This window comes from Labeo rohita, chromosome 6 (assembly GCF_022985175.1).
Source record: "Labeo rohita strain BAU-BD-2019 chromosome 6, IGBB_LRoh.1.0, whole genome shotgun sequence".
Lineage (NCBI taxonomy): Eukaryota > Metazoa > Chordata > Actinopteri > Cypriniformes > Cyprinidae > Labeo > Labeo rohita.
In genome coordinates this window covers 1,215,068-1,239,776 of record NC_066874.1, presented here as the reverse complement: position 1 = coordinate 1,239,776, position 24,709 = coordinate 1,215,068, and the positions used below count along the sequence as shown (strand labels likewise).

Here is a 24,709-nt window from a genome sequence, read left to right as displayed (position 1 = left end):
ACATCCGTTTTACTATGATTATTGTGCAGCCTAAATTCCTTGCATGTACATTTCTTCAGACAAACAGCAGACTCTTTCTCTTACACTCAATACACAGCCTCTTCCGCAGGACTAAAACAATTTGCCCATCGGATCTGTTTGTGATTTTATTTGAGTTTCGCAGATCACAGGTCATGTGTGGCGAGCGCAGCGGTCAGTCTCTGGGCAACCCTGCGGCCCGTTCACGGGGGCGGGACGTCGTTCGTTCGAACGCCGCGATTGGCCGATCGGCTCGGACCTGTCAGATACGTCCCCACAGAGAACTTGGCAGATTTCAAACAGGAGGAGAGAGGGAAAAAAAATCAATTTTCCTCTCTCTCACGCCCCACCGGCCGCCGCAGTCTCTCGGCCGGCCCGAGCGGTCAGAGGCTTCGGCTCCAGAGGTAGAGGGGTGACAAACTCCATCAGGAGCGGCCCGGCGCGTGCGGCGCGTACAGGTCCGCCGCGGGTCTCCGGAGTCCCAACCTGCTCCGCCACACCGCCGCCGGAATAAACCTATTTATCTCCTTCAGCCGAACCCCCTCCTCCCGGACCGCAGGGACCCGCCGTGGCCGCAAACTTGTTACGAGACAGAGAGGAAGAGAGCGGGGGAAAAGTGGCAGAATTCAGGGGTGTAAATGATGAATTACTTTTCATCAAGACACAGGAAACACAGAGCGCGCGGCACTGCGGCGAGCAGCCGCCTCTGACCCGACGCCTCACAGCAGCCAATATCTTCATTCAAGAAGACAAGCATGAAATTACACAGAAAATGGGATTGTCATCAACCGGGCCCTTCAAATCAGAGTATCCAGTCATTACTGCTCATAGCCACATCATAGCCGTATGGGGTGGGGGGGGTGGATGTGTGTGTGTGTGTGTGTGTGTGTGTTACATGAGCGTTTTCAACGAAACCAGCGTTCTTTACAGGAACTAAGATAGTTTGACTTTACTTAGATATAGTCTGAGGACAAAACCACCCCCAGAAGTGAGATGACCCTGAATGAGTTTTAAAATACTTAAAGTTTTCTTGTAGTGGTTGAATTAGGATTTGAGAAGCCCAAAGCATACTTGGGTTTTTACAGAGTGTGCAACATGTATAGTATCACTTCAGCATAAAGACAGTTTTTTACACTGGACACAGAAAGCACAAGTTAGTGTTGTAGTCAAGACTTTGAGAGGTTGAGACCAAGACAAGACCAATACCAAACCAGTACTCTTTAAATTCACGTGAAATAACGACATATACTGCATGAAAAATGACTTAATCAATAACTACAAACAGTAATAGAGCTGCAAGCAGTGATTACCGCGGTTCAAGCGCTTTAGGTGTTTAAGTACATAAGGAAAAAGACATGACATATTATTTAGCAAGCCAGTAACCACCTCAATCAATTATTAAAAAAACATTTTTGCCAAATCCAGGTGACTTACCATAGAAATATGATGTTTTTATAACATTTATGACTGTTAAAGCACCAGCTGTGGTCTGATCTCCCCGAACATTGCATGCTTGTTTAGAATCACCTGTCACATGTCCTTTTGTTAAGTTTCGAGTTTTCGTTTAGGCTTTATAGGCTTTTGGGTATATTTGGACAGGCCCCTTTTCTAAAGGACCCTGTTAAAGCTTCCCAAAGGGTAAATTTCAATGTTTTTGATAATTATTGATCTATAGAGTCCACAGAATTGCACTGCAGTGGTTTTTCCAGACTGAAAAAAACCTAGGACTAGTTCACAAAAGTAAGTTTTTCAATCATTTAAAAAATGGTTTGATTGATAGCAGTGGTTCTAGAGGTAAAGTTGTCCAGAATGAGGAGTTCTATAATATGATGCGAATATCGTGTGTATGTGTGGAAAACTGTGCAATGTACCATAATTTTTCAATGTACCACAGAGTTTCGTTCTGATCGGCCTCCGTTAAGCTTGTCTAATAGGTGCTCAAATTTCATCGGCCAATGGCAGCCATATTTTTTTTGAGATATGCAAATGTCTCCATAGACACTTGTGGCATCTTTGACCAAGACTGTGCACAGTGATTTTCATGTTGATAGGACAAATGGTTACCTAGTTATAGCCATTTTTATGTTTTTTTTCCTCTTATAGCACCACCAAGTGGCCAATCTCTACGATTTTTTTTCTGTGACCTTAGCTTGAGGTCTTACATAAGTGTGCCAAGTTTGGCAAAGATATATCATTCCGTTCAGGAGTTATATGCATTTTACTAAAAGTGTCCTCGCCCCCTTTGAACGTTTTGGCGCCCCTTTGCCACGGCGAATCGAAAGTTCAACTTTTTTTGATAATTATTGATATTCACTCTCAAGAGAATCTTACTGCACTGATTTGGGTCTGACTGGGTGGTTTTGTAGTAGGATTTGCAAAAAATGCAAAATACCTGAAAATTTTGCCAGACTCACGATCGAACCTGAGGCGTCGCGCTTGAACCTCTAATGCATGCAGCTTTGAAAGGCCCCTCGCACCCGGGCTCACCACAGCTGGAGGCTTTAGGAAAACTGTGGGCAATATGCATTTAAAGTGGTAAATAGAAGGAATATGTCAAAGTCATTTATATGTGCCAAACTTTCTGCTAGCAGGTGGTGGCGCTATGATTATAAGAGGATATTGGAATGTATTTTGGGCCAGCACTTTTATAAAACATATGTAGTTTGGTGCAGACTGAACATGGTATGTTTGAGTTAGTACAAAGCATGACATATCCTGCTGCCTGCAGGTGGCGCTACGATTATAACTGAATATTGGCCTTTAGATATCTTCAGGCCAGGACTCTGACCAAACATGTGAAGTTTGGGGCAGACTGGACATTGTATGGCAGAGTTACAACAACTTCTATTCCCATGGCGAAACATCGAACTTTGTCAGGCCGCTACAGAAACACCCTTCAACAAAAACTCAAGATGTTCACAAGATGAGATTGATCAAATATAATGTTAATGTCATTAAATCTCTATGAGGAGTCTGTAAGAGCGTAAAACATGCCACGTCCTGTTGCCAGCAGGTGGTGCTATGGCTACAACTGAATATGGGCATGGGCATGTTTTCAGGACAGGACTCTTATCAAACATGTGAATTTTGGTGCAGATCGGACATTGTATGCCTGAATTATAACAACTTCCTTTTTCACGGCGAAACATCAAAGTTTGTCAGGCCGCCACGGACTCACCCTTCAATGAAAACTCAAGACCTTCGCAATTTAACATCACAAAGGGCTTTAGATTAGACTGACCAAATTTGGTGTTGATCTGTTTAAATATCTAGGAGGAATTCATCTAAATACAGCGCCACAAAAACGGCACAAAACTTGCAGAGAAATTCAAAATAACAGACTTCCTGTTGGGTTTTGGACTTCGTACCAGAGGACTTTTTTTTAAGGTACTGGTGTGTTAAATGTGTCTGCCAAATGTTGTACATCTATGTGAAACATAGCTCGAGGGGCACTTCGTTAAAATTTTATAGGTGGTGCTATCGAGACATTATGCCACACCCACTTCTGAAATCCATATCAGTTGTAAATTTTCACCACTTTTGTCAGGTGTGCAAAGTTTCAAGCTCTTGAGTTTTTGAGCCCTCAAAAACGCGATTCATTTTGGAGGAGAAGAAGAAGAAGAAGAATCTGATCGATTCCAACAGGGTCCTCACACCATCGGTGCTGTCTAATAATAAAACACTATATAGAGCTGTTATTAATCAAATGATATCACTAACAACAGAATTCATCTTTGAACTGCAGATCTGGCACAGAAGCTGCATCTGAATGGTTTCAATTACAACTGCATAAATATTATAAACATCAATGTTTTAAAAATACAGTTTTGAATATCAAAATATGATGGAAAAATAAAACACTACTTTTAAATATGAAACTAGAATCACCAGCAGACTAAATGGTGACAAATCACTTAATGAGTGAGCCACTGAATCATTTTCTCAACTGATTCATTCAAAGCAGCCGCTCTGATCAGTAATGACACGCTGCTGCGTGTTGCTCAGAAATGCACAACATTTCTCCTATGGATTTGTTTGGACCTATTTTTGTTTGTGTTTGAAATGTAATTTACTTAATATTAACTTCTTGTTTGTTGAATGTTTGTATACAATCATTACCACGTTTGCAGCCATGCATATATTATTAAAAACAGCTCTCTTGCTCTTGTGATATTGATTAACTATAAATGTTAAAATATAAAACAAGATCTCATACAAGTATATGTGCAATCATATCTTGAATTTTTGGGCATTTGTATTAACTTTGGTGAAATTTTTGACACAATTTCCCATTAAATGCTAACCATGCACAACACAGTATCAAAAGAAATCAAATTACAAGTTGTTGCATCCAATCACAGTAATGACGTTAAGAATAAAAATTGGACAATGCACCAACTGAGTGATATCCCCGCACTTGGGAGTCTTGACTGGTTTTGAAATAAAAGACAAGAGCAAGTACAAATGTGGTTGAAACAGAGACAAGACCAAGAACTTTGAATAATAATCTCAAGACCAGTCTCAAATGCTTTAGCACAAGTGCCTAGTTCATTTTCAGTGCGAGACACATGGAAAACAACAAATCAAAGGTGTTTTTTTGTAGCAGTGAAGACGGTGTGCAGTATTACTTATGAATAACACACACACATTTTTTTAAATTAAAATTTACATAAGTAATTTAAATAAATAAATAAATAATAAATAAATGTTTGACTGTTACTTTTTACAATAAATGCTACTGTCACAGCTACACCAGGACACAGTTTGTGGACAAAGGAAGTTTCTTGCTTCTGTCACCATATAGAACAAACACAACTGAGTCATGTGACCAACAACTAGTCGACAATGTGTGCGTGTATGGTGTAATTAAAACATACCAGCTGACTCGATATGCAAATGAAGCTAAGTATGTGCATGTCAGCGTGCGTTTCTGTAGTTGCAAGTGTTTGTGTGTCTGTCCATTACAGCAGATTTGTGTTCTCATCACAAACACTGTTCGCTGCTCGTTGACATTATGGAATCTGATTCCGTACAAGCAGATGCAGCCGAGCTTGTTTACAGAACACAGACACCAAGACACAACATCTAATGAGCAATCAGACGATAATTAGCAAACAAAAGCAAAGCGATCAGGAGTGAGGTGTGTGAATACTAATCAGACAGAAGTGAGAACGCGAGCGGCAGCGCTGATCTACAGGAGACCGACTGGGATACGGCACGAATGCAGATCTGGACGGGTCAATCCACGCGAATAAAGCCAATATCAGACTATCCAACACCCTCAATATGAAAGTGACATATCACTGAGCTCATCATTTACTCACCCTCATGACATTACAAACCCATAAGGAGAAACTCAGATCTACAACTCTTTACTAGACTCCAAAAGCTCCACAAAAGTGTCATAACAACAGTTCAGGGGTTCACAAAAAAATTTTGTCAGTTGAATTTAATAGATTTGAAGTTTTATTTTGATTTATTGTGCAGCCACATTTATTTATTTGAATTTAAATTTGATTTATTCATTCTTCATCACCTCGAGAACCCTGATTTGGGAAACCCTAAAATAGTCCATATGACTCATCTGAACCCATACTGAACATTCATTGAACATTTGTAGAACATTTGAGGTCTACAAAACTTCAGAACATCCTCTCCACTCCATGATGAGCATTTATTATAAACTAAACTGCAGAAATGAGCGGTTCTGAACTTCTGCAGTTTCTGACGTCACACAGATGCTCAAAGCAGAGACTGTCTGTCAAAGCGCTCTACATTTAATGCGTCTTTTATTCCCCAACAGTCTAAACGCATGTTTGAATGTGCTGCTTTATATAATCAGATTGAGCAGACAGACACTTTCTTTTGCAGTTAGCACATCTCATCCATCACAGCAAACAGACACTCATTCATTTTAATAAAGTGGGCGGAGTCATTATCATCAGGACACGCCCACTTTGAGAACTGGCAAGGTTTAAAACTATCCAAAAAAATTTACATTTTTTTTTTTCAGTTTAAGGCCTTTTCACATGACTCATTAACTTCCAAATGAAGAGCAGCAGTAACAAAGTTCAAAATATTGTTACTAATGTACTAAAAAACTAGACATCATGGAAAGAACAAAGAAAGAATTCAAGTAAAATCAAACAATTACAAATGAATAAAAATAAATGATGAAGCATTCAAAATATCTTCATATTCAGTCAAAATTATGTAAAAATCACTAACGTTGTAAAGCTGGACCTTGTGAAAAAAGACTGTTTACAATCAGGGTTAAAATCAAATCAAATAAAAAATTTAATAAAATAAAATAAAAACTTGAATTAAAAAAAGAATATAAAACATTTAAGTACAAAACAAAACTAAATAAACTGAAATTAATAAATACTATATGGACGTATGTGAACAAAATGGGTAAATAAAGGAATAAATAAATAAACACACACTATAATTGAATAGAAATTATACAAAAAAAAAAAAAAACACTGAAGTTTTCTCTTTTTCTTTGATTCTAGACTTGAGCCAGACAGAATAAACTCGGCCACTGTATTCTGCCTAATTCGCGTCATAATGAAACATTCACAAGCTTTTCTAATGTCTCCTCCATTTCTCCTCCACTGCAGCGCTGGACAAAGACGCATACTCTGTCCATCAGATGCATCATTTAAACGCCCGTCAGGAGACAGAAACATGCTGATTGCTCCCTCTTGAATATATAGTTAATGATAATTATGCAAGTGCCCCTGAAATGAGAGGAGTTACCTAATAAAGATGAACGAGCCCCAGGACACACGTGTGTGTGTGTGTGTGTGTGTGTGTGTGTGTCTCAAACAGACAGACGGGTCAAACTTTAACCACAGAGCAGAGGTAAGACAGACTGAGACTGGATGATATAATAAAAAATGAAAAACACTGATCTCCTGCAGTATCTATAACAGTTACAACCCTGATTAAGAGAAGCTTTATGCATTTGCTCCAAAATAACTTAAAATACCAATTATCAAACAGAAATGAACAAATAAGATTTAATCATTTTCATTTACGGTACATGCAACAATACAACAAAAAAACACATTAAAAAATATTAAATATAAAAATAAATTTTTGAAAATTCAGAATAATAGCTATATGAAAAATGTCATGCGTTTTCAAGGGATTATGCAAACAAATTGCAATTGAATATAAATTATGACACTGAAACAGTTTCAACAGAATCAGTTCAATTCATCAACTCTAATGAAATTTTTGCGACTGAAGTTTTAAATAAGAGACAATATAATTAACACAGACTCACAAAATGAGAAACTAACCTAATTAAATTTAGAAATACATATTAAAATCATTGCTATGTTGCTTAATTCAATATCATTAGCAGTATCATAGTGAATATTCACTGTATCAGTCAGTCCACAGACAGACTCAGACGTCACTAATCAAGACCGATGACAGATAAATGTAAATGATTTATCAATTTAATGAAGCCGCTTGAGTTGTTTTCTGGTTCATCTTTGTTTTAAACTATTTTCACAATGTTTTTGAAGTGATTTTACTTCTGTATAAATAAATATTTCACATGTTGTATGTTTTTGCAGTAAATGCTGAGTTTTTCACTTCAAGTTTTAAGCGAATGCTCTGTTTTTTGGCCAACATAAACTTGATTCTGCCAGAGTTTCTTTTGGCAGAAGCGAGTTGAAAGATCTTCAAATGAAAATAAATGAAGACTTTAACCGTGCTGAGCATGAATTCACCTCATCCAAACCATCTCAAGCATCTCACACGTTCCCTCTCTTCATCTTGGCAGCTTCCAGAGGTTTCTGTTTACTTTCACAACAAATATCCCAGAGACATTCTGTCAGTTCTTTACAAAACCTCCCAACTCTACTGCGGTCGGCACGAGCGCCAGACGGACGGGACGCGTCTCAATATCTACCCCGGGAGGAGGCTTATTCAAACCATCCAGGCACTAAGTGGAACACTTTAAGGGAATAGTTCAGCTAGAAATAAAAATCCTGTCATCGTTTTCTTCACTCTCGTGTCCCTCACTTCTATCTTCTGTAGAACACAAAATCAGATGTTTGTGCAGAGTGTTCACATACATCTTTTCCATATAATGAAAACAGACATTACAGTGACTATCAAGCTACAATAATGACAAAAAAAAAAAAAAAAACCTTTAACACCAGTCCATATGAGGCATCCATTACATTGCTCTGCATCATATCTGCTGAATGAAATCCAACACTTGTTTTTGACTCAATTTCAGCTGCTGATTCCAAAAATAGTGTCTGTTTTGCTGGAGAATGTCACGCCTTCTCACAAAATATGTACATTTTGTAGCATTTTTGCTTTTGACGAGCTTTTATCAGGTGAAGAAGTCTTGTATTCTCCCTTAATCAGCAGAAAAACACCACAAACACATGATTCCTGTCTAAATCTGAGTCATATTACAACAACTCAATCAACTCTCAGCACATTTGCACATGTATAAATGATTCATGACATTATTTGATGCCTTTATGGTTGATTTCCACCCACAAGATAAAAATGAATATAATTAATACCGTCGTTAAAATGCAGCACATCATTAAACATGTCTTCGTCCTGCATGGACCTGTTGTTATAAAAGCTCCAGTGTTATTCGATTTAAAAAATCATAAAAAATAAATGCATATATATATATATATATATATATACATATATATATATATATATATATATTTTTTTTTTTTGTTTTTGTTTGTTTGTTTTTTGTTTTTTTAATTAAAAACTGTATGTTAAACTACATAATCATGAACAATTATGCAAATGTGTCTTGTTAACCGCTAATGACAGGTTAGCTTGGAGTAGCAAAGTTATTTTTTACTAAAGGAAAGAAACGGTAGTTATTACACAAAAAGCATTTCTATTTAATTTTGAACATATCAAAGGACAAAGAAAGTTTAATTTTGATGCAAACAATTTTTTTCTGTCTATATTTCTGTGTCCTCTCTCTTACACTAAGTTCTCTCCCTCATTTTTTTTTCTGTTTCAAAAACAAAGTATCATATTTTATACTTATTTTCATGACACAAAAGGCTGAAACGTCCTTTGGTGTGACAGAAAATGTCCACTGGTGTGACACCTGTACTGTCACACCACAGGACAAAAATGTCACACCAGAGGACAAGATCTCTTCAAAATGCATTTTGAATAATTAAATTAAGTTTAACTCCTTTTTATTCTTTTTTGATCACTTTTGTGTTCTTAAATACAATAATTACATTAAACTATTTTCTGATGTTTTTGCAGAAAACTTGTACTGTTATAAAGTGTCATGAAAATAAGTATAAAATATGATATTTTGTTTTTGAAACACAAAAAAAAAAAAAAAAAAAAAAAAATGAGGGAGAAAACTTAGTGGATATTGTTTGTATCAAAATGAAACTTTCCTTGTCCTTTGACATGTTCAAAATTACACAGAAATACTTATTATGTAATACGTAATACTTTTCTGTCCTTTAGTGTGACATAATGTCCTATGGTGTGACGTAATGTCCTATGGTGAGACACACATAAAAGAACAGATTTGTTATTATCTTAAAAAAAAAACAAAAAAAAAAAAAAAAAAAAAAACACAGTTACAAGTAATGCAGTAGTGGAGATATAAATATCACTCATCTTAAAATGGTCATTTTTAATTGAATGCAATTGAAGGTTTGAAGTTTGGTGGCACTTTAAATTAGGGAACACTATTCACTATTAACTAGTTGCTTATGAGCATGCTACAACAACTACCTTACTTACTATCGCTAAGCAGTAATTAGGAGTTTGAGGGGAAAACACTTAATAAAAAAGTTTTTTTTATTTATTTTTTTTTTTCCAAGATGGAAAGCAGTATTATATTTCATGTCTTCTGAAGTCGTACAGCACCTTTATGTGATGAACAGACTGAAATGTAAGTCATTTTTCTCAAATTTGATTCATGCACATATTCTGCTCATGTTTTACTTTGTTTTTATAAGATAAAGAAAACTGAGATCTCATTTTGGTAGATTAACTAGTACTGAGCCTGGAACACTCACGCAAAGTTAAAGCCAAACCAAACACGTGTGACCCGCCGTCGCTGTTGCTATGGTTACAGTCTTATTGTACAGTCGTGCGAATACTGTAAGTTCCTCTCTGATCATTCATTTGATTTTCTCTGAGCTCAATGTCATTTCTCTTGATGAGGTTAATAACAATAAATTAAGAGAGTCACACGCCCTCATTTCTCTCGCTGCTGATCTATGACAAAATACTCAGTGTTTTATTGAACGTTACCAGCGTAAAGGTTAATTTGACAAGGGCCGATTACTCTTATGATGATCATCCTGAACGCAACCATCATTATTTCTCATGACTTCAGTGCGGTGATAAATATTTCCCTGTTAAAAGCTTTGCATTGCACAAACATTAGTAACAACAAAGCCAAAATACACTGTGAGAGTCCAATTTATTATACAGATGTTTACAGACTCCAGAGGAAAATAATTACTGAAATTATTAGTCCAGACAGCAGATGCACAACTGAATCTACCTTGTCTGAACTTCTGATCGATCAGTCGACGCTTACTCTAGAGTGCATTAAAGCAGAAGTAGTTTAATCATTTTAATGTATTACATTTATTTACTTTTTAATATATATTGTAATAAGTGAATATATAATATGATAAATGGTTGTATTTTTGGTAACACTTTACAATAAGGTTTCATTTGTTATATATACAGTACTGTGCAAAAGTCTTAGGCCACTTGTATTTTCATCAGCTAAAAAATGGTTTAAAGTCAGTTACAGTCGGTCTTTTGCTGTAGTGTGTCAGTAGGAAATATCAGTTTACATTTCTAAACATTAATTGTAATAATCCAGTGAGATTTTTGTGTGGAGCACAGGCTGTTGTCAGACTCCTTGTGCAAACATAGATCTGATCTCTCCGTCATTCAATCCAGTCTGTCTTAAGAAACAGAAAAAACGGAGACAGACTAAATCCAGAAGAACTGTGGCAACATCTCCAAGATGCTTTAAGAGACCTATACCTACAAAACTACAGTACTTTAAAAATTTTTAGGCAGTTAGGCACATAAAATGAGGATGCTGTCAAAAACAATGTCATAAATAGATTTTCTTTATCAAAGAGCATTTGATGTGACCATCCTTTGCATTTAAAGTAGTTTTTGCCCTATGTGCACTTGTGCAGAGTTTTTCAGGTAGCTTTGCAGGCAGGTTACTTGAAACATCTTGGAGATGTTGCCACAGTTCTTCTGGAATTAGTCTGTCTCAGTTTTTCTGTTTCTTCATGTCATTCCAGAGACAGACTGGATGATGGTGAGATCAGATCTCTGTGTGGAGCACTGGCTGTTGTCAGACTCCTTGTGCAAACAAAAATCTCACTAGATTATTACAATTAATGGCAAACAGAATGTTTGGAAATGTAAACTGATATTTTTTACTGACACACTACAGCAAAAGATAGAAATAACTTACTTTAAACCATTTTTTAGCAGGTGAAAATATTAGTGGCCTAAGACTTTTGCACAGTACTGTATGTATATATACATACATATATATATATATATATATATATATATATATATATATATATATATATATGCACACACACACACAAATATGACAAATATATACTTAATTGTTAAGTTTGGGATCAGTAAGATTTTTAATGTTTTTTAAAGAAGTTTCTTCTTGTAAAGAAGTTTCTTCATTTCTTCAAGGCTTTATACATTTGATCAAAACACATTAATAACTAATGTTATTATTTTATGAAATATTATTGCAATTTAAAATAACAGTTTTCTATTTTAATATACTTTGAAATATAATTTATTTCTGTAATCAAAGCTGAATTTTCAGCATCATTACTCCAGTCTTCAGTGTCACATGATCCTTCAGAAACCATTCTAATATGCTGATTTATAATCAATGTTGGAAACCGTTGTGCTGCTTCATATTTTTTCAGATTCTCTGATTCATAAAAAGTTAAAAAGCACAGCATTTATTTTAAAAGTATTAATACTTTTATTCAGGAGGGATGTGTTAAATTATTAAAAAGTCATAGTAAAGACTTAAACTGTCAGAAAAGATTTATATTTTGAACTAAAACGGTTCTTTCTTTGTATTCATCAAAGAATCAAAGAAAAAAATATTACATTCCAGAAACAAAAAAAAAAAAAAAAAAGCATGAAGCAGCACAACAGTTTCAACAGTCAGAAATAAATTCTATTTTACAGTTTATTAAAACGGGAAACTGATGTTAGAATTTGCAATAAGATTTCACAATATTACTGTTTCTTCTGCATTTTTGATTGAATAAATACAGCCTTGATGAGCAGAAGAGACTCCTTTAAAAACTTTAAAAATCCCCTTTTGAGTGGCACTTGTAACTTTCAAAATATATTTTTAAATAATATATTTTAAATATAAACAGTGAAGATCTTTTACAGCACTATTTAACCCCAAAATGAAATTTTTGTCTAAAATGACCATGATATGTTGGAAAAAGAGTTTTTCACAGAAGAAAGTAAGTTAAACACAGGTTTGGAACAACAACGTTGATGTTTGGGTAAACTATCCTTTGAAGAGATTGTAATGAACAGTTTGTGTTTAGCGTTGTGTGGTTTGTGTTTATCAGTTTGAGGGTTCAGGGTTAATGATAATGAAGTTCCGGTTCAACAGCAGTCGGGATAAAACGGGCCGATCACAAACATTTATGGAGGTCAAAGCGCTCACACGCGCACTCATCCAGCGTGTACGGGCCGGGTGAGCCGCTGTGGCCTTCAGCTGGTGTTGTGCGGTGGGTTGTGTGTGTTCTAGCGCGGCGTTGAGAGTGTGTAGCGGTAGGACGCTGCATTAGTGTGATGTTAATGAGAGCGTGAGCGCTCAAATAGCTCTTCCTGTTGTACCGCTGTGAGATCATCAGCATTAATGCAGCGGGGCGGCGAGAGCGACGCCTGAGAGGACAGGTGCTCGGGTCACGGGCGTCACCGCGGACCTCCGGCGGCTTTAATAGATTCTGGTCAGCTGGAAAGTGACAGATTAGAGACAGAGTCAAAGAGAGAGTCAGAGTTAAAGAGATAGTTCATGCAAACACGATCATTCTGTCATCGCTTACTCTCCATCACGGCATTACAAACCTGTAGGACTTTCTCTCTTATGCAGGACATAATTTTAAAGAACATTTCTACTTTTTTTGTCCACTCAATGAATGTCAGCAGGGTCCAAAACCACACCGGACCCCACTGACTTTATATAATGAAAAACACAAAGACATTTTTTTTAAATGTGTTATACAGAATAAAGAAAGTATATGTATTAAACAACGACAGAATTTTCATCTGTGGTTGAACTATCACTTTAAGGCTCATCTACACTACAGTTCATTAAACTCTGCGAGAAAAAAACTGCCAAACTACCGATTTCACTGGGGATGCAATCGCAAGTATGTAAAAGAAAAAATTAAGGAAAATAATTCCAAAAATAAAAAAGTAAAAATAAATTAATTAATTAATACATTAAATTAAATTAAAAAAAAAAACATACAAAAATTAAATAAATAAAAATAAAAAATATATATGAATTAATAAAAATAAATAAAAATAATAGATTAAATAAAATAAAAAAATAAAATACATACATAAACACATAAAGATAAATTAAAAAATGTACATAAAACACAACATAAAAAATGCAATAAAAAATAAAAAAAACAATTAATAAAAATGTAAATAAAATGTAAATATATTAAAAAATGAAAAATGCAATAAAAATAAAACAAATAATACAAATATAAATAAATTCAAAAATAAATAATAATTAACAAAAATAAATACATAAAATAACATTAAATAAAATTAAAAAATAAACAATAAAATACATACATAAATACATAAAGATAAATAAAAAATAATATACAATAACAAATCAAAATATGAAATATAAATCAATAAAAAATAAATATTATTTCATAGAAGTAAATTAATTAATTAAAATAAATTAATTAAATAAATAAACTACTTTTGCTTTAATGCCCCCTGAAGTAAGCATGCACTGATCATGCACAAGATAGATTCAGTTGTGCTTTCTGGAAACCAAAACAAACCAAACACATCCAAGTGGACAGAAAAGCAAGAAAAATATAAATTTAAGTGTATGTTATGAATAGTATTTAACATGTCTTATTTGTTAACATCAGTTAATGCGTTACCTAACATGAACTAATGAGCAATATATTTTACAGCATTTATTAACCTGTTAGTGTTACTTGATAAAAATGTTCATGTTAGATTGCTAATGTTAACGGATGCAACTTCTGATCTTAAAAATGCGTAATATATAATAATAAATATAATATATAATATAATAAATAAAAAAGTAAAAGTATCATTTAATGTAAGTTCTTTGTAGATAATGTATTCAACTAATGTTAACAAATCAAGCCCTACTGTAAAGCCTTGCCATTTATTCCACTGCAATTCAACCAATTTTATGCATGTTGTGTATTTTTATGTTTATTATAGCTTTAAATGATCAAAATGCAGATGCCAAACTCTACTGGATTTAATTGCGAGTGTGGATTTTGCATTTGTGCACTAAGTTTGTGTCTATGCAGGGTGTTCTAAATCAGTCACTTTTGCATTCTATGATGGTTATGATGCCGCCTAAATAGGTAGCTAAAGTTGAGAGCTGAGATGTAGAGCACATTTCGCAGAAGAACCGAAGAGCTGCACATTAATCTGCCGCATGCATGAAGTCATAATTATGGTGGCTTGTTTCCTACAAAAGCTCCAATCCTAAATGTCCAGGGAGACGTGAGATCATTCAGGCTTCTGAGATAAAATCAATAGCTTTCTTTTACCTTGTTTATTTATTTCTGACAGTCCGAGGCGGCCGCACGCGGCTAACAAGAGCCATAATTCCGGATTGGTCGTATTACGCCCGGCTTAATTGTTCCCTGTCAATTGCATGTGCAGTATGTAAGTTTAGCCAGTTAAATAAGGTAGTTGTTCTTTGTGTTTGTCCATTATTAAGTTAATTTTAGTGCTGGACTGAATCACAGGGGGACAGAGGTCAATAACTTTGAGACAGTGAGACGTCGAACGGTAAGAGCATCGCTTTCTCTCCATTAGCATCTCACATGATGTTTATTCTGCAATCACAAGTCGACATTTCCTCTTGATCTAAGACATATTAGCGTGAGAGGAGAGTCCCTAAATCAGAAGAGGAACACTTTCCGTTCTGAGCCGTTCCTCCTTCACCTCGCTAATGTCCTCTAATGGACTTTAATTCAGTTAAGCTTTAATTAGATCTCGGCTGAAGAGGAAAGCATTATGCTGCGCTGATGTTTCCTGTGTGAGTATGAAGAGAGTTTTAGTTGTCCTAAAGAAGTGTGAGTGGACGCGACGCTAATGCATCAGTGCATCGGCTGACCGCAGCGTCTCAACGTGAAGCCGGATCGCGCTCGTCTGGGTCCGCTCTGTCGCTCGAGGTTTCGCGTTCTTAAACGCTGATCAGAGACGTATTAAAGAGTCTGTAATTATTTACTTTTCTTCACGTAACTGTCTGTTTCTCAGTGAAACATTAAAAAAGATATTTTGAAGAAAGTCTCAATGTTGTTGTTTTTCATAAAATAGAAGTCAGTGGGTTCCAGTCTTGGTTGGTTCCATATATTCCTCAAAATGTCTTCTAGACAAGAAAAAATACTGACAGAATTGTCATTTTTGGGAAAACTATCCCTTTAAGAAATGCTTTCAATCAGATGTGGTCAAAATAAATAAACATATACTGTATATAATATTCTTATGTTTTAATACTTTTACATTTAGATTTTTTGAATACTTAAAAATATTAGAAAATAAAGAAACACTTTACATTATGGCTTATATTGGTCAAACTAATTAATGCATCAGACATCATGAATTAATGTACAACACTTTTTAAAAAATTAAGGTTAAAATTAATTTGATGTTGGTTTTACTTTATAAATACTATACGTAAATAATTTACATTACTGCAAATGTTAAGAAATGTTTCCTAATGTAGAAATTAACATTAACCAGCATACCGTAAAAAACAATTGTTAGTATATTGTCCCTGATTATAAAAAGTTCACCACTGTCTTAATATTAACTTTACTATTATTATTAGTAGTAGTAGTACTTTTAGGATGAAGGATCTACATTCATTGCACTATGCTTGGCCATTAAGATTTTTTTATTGTTGTTTATTTGTTTGTTTTAAAAGAAATTAAAACTTTTATTCATCAAGGATGCATTAAATTCATAAAAAAGTGACAATAAAGACATCTAGAACGTTGCAAAAGATTTCTATTCCAAATAAATACTTCTATTGATTTCTGTTCATCTGTGAATCCTGAAAAATATTTTTGCTTCCTCAAAAATATTGGGCAACACAATTGTCACTATTGATAATAATCAGAATATTTGAAGACTGAAAATCCGGCTTTGATCGCAGCAATCAATTACAGTTTAACATAGATTCACATAGAAAACAGACATTTTAAAATGAATTATTTCACTATTTTTACTGTATTTTTAAATCACATAAATGTAGCCTTGCAGAAGCAACTTTCAAAAACAAAAACACATCTGTCTGTTTGTCTGGTCTTTTCTCTTTCATGTCTTGTGGCATAACAAACAGTGCTGTGTACAGGTGCTGTGTGTTTGTGTTTTGTTCTCCGAATCGGGACGATCCGCACCTTCACCCGTCACATGCCGTCATTTGTGCAGCTGCTCTGGGTGTGTAAGGTCACATTAGACCCTGTGGCACACCTAAAAACACACAATCACACTCACAAGCACACCACAGAGAGATCATCCGGATTTGTCGGGACGGTATGAGCGTGTGGGACGGGTGGTGTCCATCTCTGACCGTCCCAGGAGACGAGCTGGAATCAGAGAGCTCAGGACGAGCAACTTTACCTCCATTGCTGAATGACACGCTTGAATCATTTATTCCAAACCTGCGACGGCTGCTCTGCATGTCACATCATGTTAGAGCTCACACTGAGCACTGCAGGCAAACACACACACACGCACACACGCACTGATGTCTCTGAACGTCAGGTGGGACGCTTGTCCAAGAGATACAATTACCACATTGGCTAAGTGCTGGGGGTTGGTGGGGTGACCTTCCATCGAGTGTGCATGTGTGTGTGTGTCCTTCATTGCTCTCCATTTGTGGGAAAATTGTTGTTTATGGCTTTGGTGTTTTATTGGTCAGATGTTGTGGTTGGCCGTTTCCCAGCACAGAGTGACCACTGATGATCACTTAACTACTCCATACTGACCGCCAGAGGAATAAATAACAAAGAACACAATGATTCAAGAAGAGCTGCAGAATCATAACAATAAAACTTCATTTGCATGTTCTGAAGCAAACGGCAGAAGAACGAGGCGTTTGGCAGATAATGGCAGACGTGTGCGCGCCACAACCAACACAACGACATCACTTCTGCAGCAGAAAGGCAGACATGATTAAACCGATGCAAGAAAGAAACTATTTCTTGTGTCATAATTCGGTATGTAAGTGAAAGTAAAAAAAAAAAAAACAATCTAATTTTTGTATATTATTATTATTTTTATTAATAATAATAATAATAATAATAATATGACCAATCACGGTTCAGCATTAAACATATTCTGATGATGTCATCACTATCAGAAAAAGCTTTTAAATGCAATATAAACAATATTAATGTAAGCTGAAAACAGATTAGTTTGAATTTTAAAAATATATAAATCAGGGTTGCCAGGTTTTCACAATAAAACCTGCCCAACTGCTACTCAAAACTAGCCCAATTGCATTCCAAAAGGGGTCCCCTAGTAAAAATTGCGTTCTTCGTGGTAAAATACATGTTTTTTTAGCAGGGTTCGCCTGCTAAAGTGCACATTCCAGGGGCTAAAAATTACATTACTGGGGTCGCTTTAACCCATGGACATGAAAAACAACCTGCAGCAACAGTTTTAATATAGCCCAAAACCACGGGAAAACAGCAGACTTGGCAACACTGGTATAAATATAAAGTGTAGATTTAAATATTAATATTCATACTTCTTGGTGAAAATGTATTGCTTTGTTTAACTGCTTTATAAATGCGTTTTAATTTTATGTGAATTAATAATATTAAATAAAAAAATAATATTAAAAAATGTATATTATTTATTAAACTATTAATTATTATGAATTTAACCTTTTAACTGTCACCCATCCCTTCAGAGGGACACCTTAGTTTACTTCACTATATTAAAATTTAATCCAATTCTAATCATGACAAACTATATATCATTGGAAAGGCTCCTAAATAGATATTTTACTACTTTTTTTTTTGTTACAAATTATGTTGGGACAGTAATACATTAATTTATGACAAGAGCGCACCTCAAAAATCTATATCATAACAGGAGTCAATTTTGGTTGCCCTTTTCCCCATCATGTTTTAGAAATTATCATAAACTCTACATTAACTGAAAGTTTAAAACATTGAAATTCATAATTTAAAAACATATTTTGATATGTGACATTAGATTACCATCAAAATGGTGCTTCAAAATCATATTAGAAAATGTATTTGTTCATGAATTATAACCATTTAAGTTTGGATAGAACTGTTATTTTAAATCGTAATAATATTTCACAATCTCACTTTTTCACTGTATTTCTGATCAAATAAATGCAGCCTTGTGGGAAGAAGAGACTTCTTACAGAAATACTAAAACATCTTACCATTTTGCTAACTTAAAACTTAACACTAAAAAGTAGATCAGTTTATATAATCATATTTATCATATATTTAAGGTCGAAGTTGTTTTATTCAAGTAAAAATCTGAATTATTTTTTTTCTGTATCAATTCATTTAAAGGGTCATGTCAGGTAAAACTAGATCCTTTAGGAAGTGACTGCAAATTTTCATTTTTCCAGTGTGTCATCTCATCGCTCCTGCCATCACATGTGATTCTGAAAGCCTCTAACTCTCAATGCATCTTTCTCAGCATATGTGAGATGTTCTGAACAGAAATGCAGCACAGATTCACCGTGTTTCACATGTGGGAAAAGCACCAGGAATCGCTGGTTCTCCACGCCATACAGAAGTCCCAGATTTAACCAGATTTTCCAGGGTATTAAATGAACAAAAGCGGCGGTTCCCCACCCCCAGTGAAGAAGCACCTCTGATCAGGACATTTGCATTCATTTGCTCTGGATCTTTAGCATACTCAATAATCAAATTAATGATGTGCTTTCACTGTGCTGATTCTCTGCAGAATTTTCAAGAGAAATAATGTCCATACAATACTCTACACCTCAAATATGTTTTCCTTTCTGTGCAGCTACAGTGAAATATTAATTATAAAATTTAAATAAAATAAATAAAACTGAAAAATATATTTTTACATAATTTTACATTAATAAATAATAAACTAAATCTTTTAAAATTTAAATTTCTATGTATTATTTTTTTATTTTATTATTTTTCAAAATAGGCGTATGATTCTGTTCTGTTTGAGATTTTGAGAAAGACCTGAATAAAATGTGTTGAAACTAAATAAATAATATACCCTAAAAATCATCTAAAAATTATATGATTTAACAGAACAGAATAAAACTAAAAACATTTGGGTTACACTAATATAATACACTAAAGTATGTTTTACGTGTCAGATCAGGTAGAAATAGATCTTATTCAGTAACACGTCTAAAATGACTCTGAATAAAATCAGTATCAACTCCAGTTAAAAATACACAGATCACACTCTCCATAATGTTTTGAGCTGATGTGAATAAACGGAGGAGATGTTGACAGGTGCAGGTCTGTGCCATGCATTAAACACACACTGGGACTGAGAGTCTCTCTCTCTCTCTCTCTCTCTCTCTCTCGTCTCAGGCTGTAAATGGCTTCATTAGAGGCGGCGCTGTGGGGAATGTGTGGAGTATTTATGAGGGTGAATATGGGCAGGTAGCAGCAGACGTTTGGAACCACACGTCCATTAGAAGGATGAGAGAAGATGCTGCTCCCACGGCGATGCTGAATCTGTCGGCATGGCGACACGGGGCACGTATGCCGCCAAACGGGATTTGCGATGAAAGGCAGACGAGAGCGAGTGTGTGTGCGAGTTAAAAATGTTCTGCCTACATCAGGGTAGAGTAAAAACTGTACGTTAAAACGCTCAAAAACGACACTGATGTCAGCGACCGTCTCTCCATCAGGATGATGGAATGAGAGCGGGAGCAGCAGGGGTCGCCGGGGGTCACAGCTGCGCAGATGGTCCTGTTTTTCTCATCTAAGTTGAATGTAAAAATTTGTGACACAAAGTGCTGCGTTTCATATCGGTTTAGTTCTGACAAGACAGATAATGGCACAGTTACACACACACACCTACTGATTAATGCATGAACCATGTGCTCACCTAAAGCTCATTTAGTGCAGCTACACACACTCGCTCACACTCACACACACACACCTGAGCAACGGCACTGCAGTCTGACCGAGAACCTTTTTGATTACAAATCCGCTTCAAAATATTTAAATCCTGATGATTCTGGAAGACAAACGCAGCTGTGTACTGACACACACATACAAGCATTCAATAATTTGATAAGATCTTGCTCACCAAGGCTGCATTTATTTAATTAGAAATACCATAAAAAACTGTAAAGTTGTAAAATATTATTACAATAGCTGTAAAATAGCTGTTTTCTATCTGAATATATATTTAAACATAATTAATTTCTATGATCAAAGCTGAATTTTCAGCTTTTCTTCAGTGCCACACGATCCTTCAGAAATCGTTCTAATATGCTGATTTGCTGCTCAGAAAACATCTCTGATTATTATCAGTGTTGAAAACAGTTGTACTGCTCAGTATTGTTGTGGAAACTGTGATACATTTTATTTTTCAGGATTCACAGATTAATATAAAGTTCAAAAGAACAGCATTTATTTGAAATGGAACTCTTTTGTAACATAAAAGTTTTACTGTCACTTTTGATCGGTTTAATGCAGCCTTGATAAATAAAAGCACTAATTTCTTTCAAAAAATCTTTTGAGCAGTAGTGTATATGATGCATTACCAGCACTTTTGAGAGGAGAATAGAGCAGGAGAGGATGAGATGAGAGGACAAACACACACATCAGTGCACTGTCAGGTAATACTGTATGTGATTCAGTCTCTGATCCACAGATATGACACTCACTGATCAACCACTGGAACAGTGTGTGTTTGTCAGTTATTTTTCATGTACTGTATGCTGCTCTGATCTCTCATGACAATGTCAGTCACACTGCACACACACACACACACACGCTTCAACAGAGTGACTGTATTAATGATGTACCACACACTTCTGCATCTGTGTGTGTGTCACAATGTGTCAGAGTCTCATGGGAGCTTCAGTCACAGAAAGGTTTCATGATGTTGATGATGTATTAACTGATGGACAGTTTACACTCAAACAAAGCCAGGATGAAAGAGATTTTAACCCTGCAAAATGATATTTCTGAGTGAATCATGATATTCAGTGAGAATAAACTCATCAATAAACAACTAATTGTCTTTATATGATGATTTTTTTTTAACAAATAAGGATGCCTGCCCCTATTTATACATTTTATACTATTTATACCAAGTATACTACAAATACACAATATTTTCATATATATATATATATATATATATTTTTTTTTTTTTTTTTTTTTTTTTTTACTCTATTTCTAATCAAATAAATGCAGCCTTGTGAGCAGAAGAGACTTAAAGAAATACTAAAACATTATACCATCTTGCTAACTAAAAACATAACTTTAAAAAGTAGATCATATTTATGACAGTATTTATCATACATTTTAAGTCGAAATTTGCTTTATTTAAGTAAAAATCTGAATTATTTTTTTCTGTATAAATTCATTTGAAGGGTCTTGTCAGATAAGAACGCCTGCCCTAGTGAAAAATGAATATACTGAAATGTATTTAAAATGCATTTATTTCATACTAAGTATACTACAAATATATTTACACATTGTGTACTTATAAAAAATGCCCTGCTATTGTACTTTTTTATACTAAACTAGTGGACGTAGTGCTGAAGTCTAATTAAAGACATACGTAAGTACAGTACATTTGATTGTGCTAAAGTGGAACTACTGCACGTATACTTTAGGTACACTTTGAATATTTTGCAGTTAAAGACCGATAATATATAAAGATCATACAATCCTCATCAATAGTGACATTAAAACATATTTTATGCTTAGTATTAAGAATTGTGCACAAATAGTACTCCAAATAGTTTGAAAACAATTTTTAGATGAGTAAGTCTCAAACGATATGTCAGTAAATATGTTAATAGACTTGAACTAGTGTTGTCACGGTACCAAAATTTCAGTATTCGGTACCAATACCAGTGAAAATCCACGGTTCTCGGTACCAATTTCGGTACCAAATCAAAACACAAAAACATGAATTGAACAACACACTATTTTTATTTATAACAAACAAAAATAAAACAAAGTTTTGACTTGGAAGCTGGTATTTTGGGCTGAGGTGATGAAGCATTTGCTGAAATCCCCATTTTTCACTGTATAAACTGGCACTTGATCCATACATGTGAATTCAGCAACAGCTCGGTTCAGTTTTCTTGCCTCAGGTGAGTTTTTGTCGTACTTCTGCTGCTGAAAAGCATCTGGAACCGTTGTCTGCTTAGGAGTTTGGTTCGTGGTCTTCTTCAGCCTGCAGCTGTAAAAGGAAAATATAATATACTTCAGTAAAACAATGGGCTGAGTCTGACTAAATGCAATATTAGATTGACACCAGCTAAACAGAACTTTATATATAACTTTTCAGTAAATAACAAACCTCAGCTTTTTATAACAAAGTTAGATAAGATTACTTATACTGAGTGTAAGATATCAATGTTACACAGACGGAAACTGTCGTATTAAAAACACTTTACAAAAAGATAACATTTAACATGACTTAATAAACAAGTGTTACATAGAAATTATTCTCTTAATTTCAAAATGTATTAATTTATTTTAAATTAAAAGTTGTATCTGTTAACATTATTTCACGCACAATGAACAAACATGAACGATCAAATGTTTGTATAAAACAACATTCACACACATTAATTAATGTTCACTCATCAAACTGCGCAAACTATATTTCATAGCCTAGAACTGCTTTTCTGATGGACCGATTTTAAGGCTATAAACATTAACCATACATTTGTTCTCTAACACACATATTTTAGCTACACAGGTCATTTAAAAGCCTCAGGTGTGTAAAAATACCACACTATCATGTCCTGTTTTTTTTTTTTTTTTTTTTTTTTTTTAATAAACGCTATAAGAGCATTAAACACTTAATAAAGAAGTTTATTCTAATTCTCGCGTTAGCATTAGCCGCGCTTATGCTAACGATTAACTAAGCAAATGGCGATGTTTATTTAAGGTATAATTTTTATAACAAAAGCTCTAAATATAAAATTAAATGAAAACTTACCTGCTTGAACTCTTTCATTAAATCTTGGTGTCGGTCTTTGAGGTGTTTTATTAAGTTCGATGTATTTCCTCCTTTTGAGAGAGAACTTCGATGACACCGTTTGCAAATGGGTTTCTGATGATCTGTGATGTTGCCCTTGTCATCAGCCGCAAATACAAAATATTTCCACACGTGGCTCCTTCCTCCTTTCTTTACAACAAGCGGATTCAGAGCAGCCGCATCAGCAGCACCACCAGTCGCCGTGTCTCTGTGGTTTTATGAAGAAGACGCAACTGCGCAGTGCGTACTTTTCGCATAGCGCAGTAAGAACCGGGTTGACCGGGTGCTCGGTACCACCGGTACTTAAGAAAACCTGGTACCGTAACATTTAATTTTTTTTAGTACCGACTTGGTACCGAAGTACCGGGTCTTTTGACAACACTAACTTGAACTATACTCAGTATAAAATAAATGCATTTTAAATCTATTACTTTTTTACTAGGGTGTACGTACATGAATTCACGTTTTGTCAGTTTCAGCAGTTTAAGCCATTTCGTACAAATTAACACACACACACACACACACACACACAAACTTGATGTTTAGTTGATTGAATCTGTCATATTCCTGGGGAATTCTGATGATTTTTCTAAAAAAAATTGAAAACACACATCTCAGTCGTGAATCACACATGGCTAGTTAGCTCAGATTTACAGCACTGACAGAGTGACTGACAGACATGTGTTACACACAATACAACACTGAACTCACTGTTGAACACACACACACACACACACACTCAGATCAATGAGGCAGTCTGTTGATAGTAATTGGTCTGAAGTTCAGGCCATGTGTAAAATGAGATTTTGTAGAGCAGATGAATCTACTGACCCATCCTCAACCACACACACACACACTCGTGACCTTTGACCCTGACCCACTACAGTCACCCATGAGTGACACTTGCTGACCAGAACAAGCAGTGACCCTAAAATAGCTGCGATTCACCCTAATATCACAGCACTTACACTCATGCGGCCGTGACGCCCCACCGCTCGCCCCGAACACGCATTAAACACACAGACAAACTTCTGATAGCCAAACAAACTCTCTCTCAAACACACACTGAGCCATCTGGGAATATTAGCGCAGTGGATGCATACGAGTGAGA

General features: G+C 35.1%; 1 long non-coding RNA gene across 1 annotated transcript; it reads right to left on the bottom strand.

The window, feature by feature from the left end:
* Nucleotides 1-22,683: 22,683 nt before the first annotated feature.
* Nucleotides 22,684-23,757, bottom strand: LOC127166352 (uncharacterized). The gene is made up of 2 exons (XR_007827890.1): nt 23,560-23,757; nt 22,684-22,791 (listed from the first exon to the last, which is right to left on the bottom strand). It is a non-coding gene; the product is annotated as an uncharacterized LOC127166352 (long non-coding RNA).
* Between the last annotated feature and the right edge of the window lie 952 nt (nt 23,758-24,709).